This window comes from Pocillopora verrucosa, chromosome 1 (assembly GCF_036669915.1).
Source record: "Pocillopora verrucosa isolate sample1 chromosome 1, ASM3666991v2, whole genome shotgun sequence".
Lineage (NCBI taxonomy): Eukaryota > Metazoa > Cnidaria > Anthozoa > Scleractinia > Pocilloporidae > Pocillopora > Pocillopora verrucosa.
Window position 1 is genome coordinate 5,924,447 of NC_089312.1, and position 6,082 is coordinate 5,930,528.

The 6,082-nt window shown below is 39.2% G+C and overlaps 2 pseudogenes; one reads left to right on the forward strand and one right to left on the reverse strand.

The window, feature by feature from the left end:
* Nucleotides 1-521: 521 nt before the first annotated feature.
* LOC136278083 (uncharacterized) lies at nucleotides 522-4,277 on the forward strand (annotated as a pseudogene).
* A 98-nt stretch (nucleotides 4,278-4,375) lies between these two features.
* LOC131784500 (zinc finger protein 260-like) lies at nucleotides 4,376-6,082 on the reverse strand (annotated as a pseudogene).

Genomic DNA, 6,082 nt, shown 5'->3' on the forward strand with positions numbered 1-6,082 from the left:
TATTTTATAAAAGAAATGTAAAATGGTTTCCGTGTTTACATAGCCTATGTAAACACGAAAACCATTTTACATTTCTTCAATACACATTGAACTTGTGTACTGAGACAATTGGATTCACAATTCTTCGCAAGATTTTTGACGAGCACGAGCATATATAACTGCACTTTGATGGGTTTCTTACGAATTAGAAATGCGAGTATCAAGACTTAAAAGATTAACTTGCACTGCTTCCGCTTTTCTTCGAACAGTTTCTTCCGATTGCCACGAGTTCACTCGAAGATTTGAATTTAATGATCATAAAATGGAATTTTTGAATTAAAAACAAACCAAAATTTTGGAGCACTCCCCCCGATCAAAATCATTAAACAAATCGCACAATATTGTGAGTCGCCGGGGCAAATTTCCCTTTCGTAAACGGTCGTTGCCATTTGAAACGGTCGATGCCATTTCTCGGAACGGTCGTTGCCATTGAAAACGGTTGATGCCATTTCTCATGACGGTCGATGCCATCGTAAAGGTCGATGCCAAGAAGGAACCGATATTTCCGACTCTCTCCGACGACATGCGTGACAATTAGAGCAATGCGTGACTAGCTTTCCCACAAACCATCGCGATTTTTATCAAATCAAAATGGCGGACAAACCCGACAATTTTCTCAAAGATCTAATATCTTCAGCCATAAAAGAAGTCGAATCGAAAAGAAAATCTTTTGAATCGACCCAAATTACAAAGGAGAGTTTTCTGGCTTCGCTTCCAGATGATTCATTTTACTACCTGAAGGCAATTTCAGGAAATGGAGAAAAGTTCAAAGTGCACTTTTTGACCGAAGATATAACGAAAGAAAACCTGGAGCAATGGATATCCGAATATGAAGTGAGAAACAGCATCTCAGTGAAGTTAAAGACAAAGAAGGCAGCAACAAGCGGCTATGTGTTGCAAAACTACTATAGATGCCAACACAACACTCGCAACTGGAGTCCAAGTAAAGATCCACAGCAGAAATTGTACTTGAATCCATCTGCCAGAGTAAAGAACACCAATTGCCCCTTTCAGATGATAGTCAAAATAGACAGCGAGGGATGTTGTTCTGTGGACATAGAGTGGGACCACAACCATTCACTTGAAACTCTGGAGACCTCTAATTTCCGTGACCTTTCTCCTGAGTGCACAGAAAGGGTTTTGAAGCTGTTTGAAAGTGAGCATACACCAGCAACCGCAAGGCAACAGTACTTGAAAGAACTCAAAGAATCATGTCAGGATGAATTGGAATTTCACAGAAAAAAGGCCAATCGGGCAGTTATGCCAAGAAAAAGGGACTTTAGTTACCTCTACACGCAATTTGGTAAGGATAGGTATGGTGGACAGGGCGTTATGATGTTTGAAAGACTTGCCGAAAGGCTTGAACAATACAAGAAAGACAACCCTGAAGCTACTACTTGTTACCAGATACATGAAGGTGATAATACGCCTCTTATAATTGCTATTGTAACGCCTCTCATGAACTGTGTACACAAGGAAGTGCAGCAGTCTGGTGAGATGGTTTTTGTTGATGCTACTTCTAATACAGAAGAGCACAATCTTAAAGTGTTTTTAATGTGCACAAACAATGTATCTGGAGCACTTCCACTTGGCATCTTGATCACCAGTGATGAGCAGGAGCGTACACTTAAACAGGGCTTTGAAATGCTTTGGTCCTGTTTACCAGAGTATGCATTCAATGATCGTGGTCGGGAACAAGGCCCCCAAGTCATCCTTACAGACAACTGTAAAGAGGAAAGAAATGCTCTGAAGTCTGTTTGGCCAACATCTGTTTTACTTCTTTGCATCTTCCACATGCTCCAACAACTTTGGAGATGGCTTCACGAGAGCAAGAACAGTATCAGCCAAGCAGATAGACCCTATTTTCTCACCCTTTTCAAGAGGTCCTTATATGCCGAGACAAAACAAGATTTTGAGAACTGCTTCAGTGAACTTTTGAATGATGGCTGTTGCAAGAAATACCCAAATCTAGTCAGCTATTTGCAAAATCTATACAATGACAAAGAATCTTTTGCTCTATGCTTTAGAACTGAACTGCCTGTTAGAGGTAACCACACCAACAATTTTGCCGAGGCTCAGTTTTTGGTTCTTAAGGATGTAATTCTGCAGTACACCAAAGAGTACAATGTTGTTGGGCTTCTAGACAAGCTGACTATTGATCTAGAAGATCACTACAAGAATAAGCTCCTTAGTATTGCTGATGGGAGTTTTGATGGCGTGTACAGACATCGCTTCTTTGGCAAAGGGAAAGACGGAAGCACAGGGTTTAAAGTCCCTGATAAAAAAGATCTTGATGCCTACCTCTCAACTGTAGAGAATTTTGGCAATAATGTATTCAAAGTTGGAAGCTCTTCAGATAGCAGTCACAGGTCAGTAGTGTTTTTTCTTAGCCATCACAATAGCATAATGCTCTGATGGTACAAGAGGGCATGTGTGGGTGGGCATTATTTTCCTATCTTTCCCCCATTGTCTGATTCAAATTATCTTGATAGGGGAAGCAGTGCAGGGGGGGGGGGAGAGGGGGCAGTGTTTCTAGGCTCCTCCCCTTTGGAGCAAAAATACATAAAACATGGGGACATAACATGCATAACATATGAGATACATGTAATTCCTGCAGTTAATCCATATGCTGCATTTCAAGGATGTTGATTTAGCATAAGGAAGACCAAAACATGAGTAATATATTGTCCAAGGGGTGGGGTACCTTTAGTAATTTCCCTTCTTGGCAGGGTATTGAGTTTTTTATAGCAGAGTAAGAGCAAGTCCTTACTCTGCTGTTAGGAATATTTCCATTAATATCTTAGTGGATCAACCAGTTGAAGGTCTAGAATGTATCTATTACAGATTGAAAAAACAAAAATTCCAGTTGTATTGAGATATTTATGAATTGTCTCATTGGTTCTTTGTCAGTTATACAGTGGACATGACTCTTGGGATATGTACCTGCACGGTTGGTAAAAACGGGAGCCCATGCAAACACCAGTATGTCCTGTAGGTGGCAAATCTAGCAGACTGCATAAACTTCATTCCAGTCAGTAATCCACATGAGAGGCAGAAATTGGCCTGGCTAGCAATAGGAAAGACACTTCCTGTTGCTTGTTATAAGCCATTACGCTCTAGTGACGCCGGACAAACATCACAAACTGATGGTTCTAATGGTTTTGTAACAGAGGCATCCGCTAGTATGGAAACAGCACAACAAGGGCCAAACTGCTCAACTGCTGAACTAATACAGAGCAATGATGATGAGGATGAACATTCCACTGAACCAATACAGAGCAATGATGATGATGAGGATGATTCCATTGCAAATGCTGAACAATTGTTGAGAAACTCTTGTGAACAAATAATTCAAAAGCTCCAAAGCTCAAGAGACCTTAATTTGGCTAAAGGTGTAATCAGGTTCGCAAAAAGGGTAACATCCTAAACCACTGCTAGATCTATGCATTCTAATTTGGCAAGCGCTCTTTTTTCTTTTGGGTCCAGTGAGGTGAAAAAAACCGGAAATGGAAAAAAGATCCGAGTCCAGCCCAACAGAAAACGAAAGTGTGGTAGTGGAAGCCGTCAGGTTGTATCAAAAGGGCGACCAGTACAACTACAAGAACCAATCTCCAAGAGGAAGCGCACCCATGACTTGGCTAAAGCAGTACAAACAAACACTAAAAGTAGTAAGAAGTCTGGGTCCCATACTATGAAATCCAAGACAAAGCACATGCAAAGGAAAAAATAGGAAAACAGAGAAATCTTAGTGAATAAACAATGGAATGTTCGCATAATGTTTAACATAGAGGGAAATTCACTTAAGGCAAATTGCTTAGATTAAAAACCTCTCTTGGATCTGCCCCTGAACAACAAGGTTATTAAAAAGATTGAGGTTTTGACATTGTAAATAAGTTTTAATTCATTCTTTCCTGTTGAAGTCTAACACAACATTTGTAATGATTTAAAATTTGGTTTGAACAGTAACATGATGTACATGTGCCAGAACTTAAGGATTCTTCCATGGGTTCAGATAATTGGTACGATGCCATACAACCGTATAGTACTCTAGCCAATTTCAAACACTTATAATTTGATTATATTTTTGTTCAAGTGAAACCTTGTGGGTATGAAGGTCTGTTTGCTGATATCCTGATTGAGGAAAATTATAAGCAAAGTTCAGCCATTGATTCACATGGGGCGCTAACTAATACTCAGGTAAATTAAGGCATTGGCCTCCAGTTATTTCACCCAAAAAGTGGGGGGGGGGTGGTCTATCTTCTGAAGATTAAGCTGTACAAACGTAAAACTTTGAAAAGATTGAAGGTTTGAAATTGTAAATAAGTTTTAATTCATTCTTTCCTGTTAAAGTCTAACACAACATTGTAATGATTTAAAATTTGGTTTGAACAGTAACATGATGTACATGTGCTGAAATGACCACAATTAATTTCAAAAATCGATAATAATAATTTAAAAACAAAAACAATTATGTATTATAGATTGATCCAATAGTCCTTTCAAATCACTCCAGTTAAAATCACTAAATGCAGGATAGGTTAATTAAACATGTGACTTTTGGTGTCTTATAAGATTTCGTTTCTCTGCAAAAGTCTTTTGACAATGATCACACTTGTTGCTGTCTTTATGTTTCTTGTCTTTATGCCTCTTTAGCTTTTGCTCATGGTCAAACAATTCATTGCATTCCTCGCAAATGCACTCATGACAACCTTTCTGGTGGTATTTGAAGTCCTTCTCCCTTGTGAACTGGGTGCTGCAGGTTGGACATTTTTTTATCTCTGCTATTCCCATATCAAGGTCTTCCCTCAAGCTCTGTGCTTTATCTTTCCAGTCCTATGAAGATCATAGCATGATATTTTAAAAGGGGGGAAATATATTAGGGAACAATCGTGTATTTTTGATCCCCCCTATTTTTTTTATAAACTAGATTGCAAAGACAGTTTTTTTCACCCTCTATCATACTTTTTTGAGGATAATACCCCCTTGCCTCCCCCCCCCTTTCCTCAAAATCTGGATCCGCCACATGTAGGTTATTTCTAATTAAAATTTAGGTTAAATTAATTGGTACATTATAATGGGCCTTGCTATCCCCTAGGTAAAATAACAAGTCTGAACATTATATTACAAAATTGACATTCAGCTTGAGGTCCCAGCTTGATTCAAGATCAACATTCATAACCTAAAATACTTTTAATTGGAAAGTTTGACGAGAACATTTACACTCTCGGTCCTTACAAAGTTAGCCACGTAAACCACATAGTAGTCCACTGAAATGGGGCAGGGTTAATACACAAACATTCGCAATGTTAGAAGTTTATAACTAACCTTTCGTCTGTCTGTCGGCAATTTCTTCCACATATTGCCAACCACTTTGAAAACCTGCCCGATTCCCCCCTTTCCAAGTTGTTCCTTGACATCTGGCTGTGGAATGATACAAAGTACGAGGAAACTATATCAGCTTATATCGAATGTAATTTCAAGGCCTACAAGAATAACGAATACAAGTGCAACACTTACAGATAAGATATTTGTTAATGACATAAACGAAAATTTTAGATGCGGTATATTTTTCACTGATATTTCTGATCACTTAATCTTAATCACTTGTAATCGGATGTAAAGGATGTAAGGGAAACAACATGTTTTAGACTATTTGAACAAGCACTTTATCCAGGCTGAAAATGATTGAATATTTCGGGAAATAAAAAAAAAACAAACTCACCGCAACTGACTGCATAAAGGAGTTCCACCCCGTTGGCTTCTTAATTGATTTTTGTTTTGTTTCTGCAAAAGAAGAATGGGTTCGTTCTGTTTCAGCTGGGCTCAACTCTCGCGCACGTGGATTGCTCCGCCATCTCATAAACAACACTGCCCGGAAGTGACGTCCGAGCGTGCCAACAGCGTACGAGCTATTCACGAGGGCTGTCGTCTGCTCGGCTAGTTTTAGAAATGGCATCGACCGTTTCAAATGGCAACGACTGTTCTGAGAAATGGCATCGACCGTTTCAAATGGCAACGACCGTTTACGAAAGGGAAATTTGCG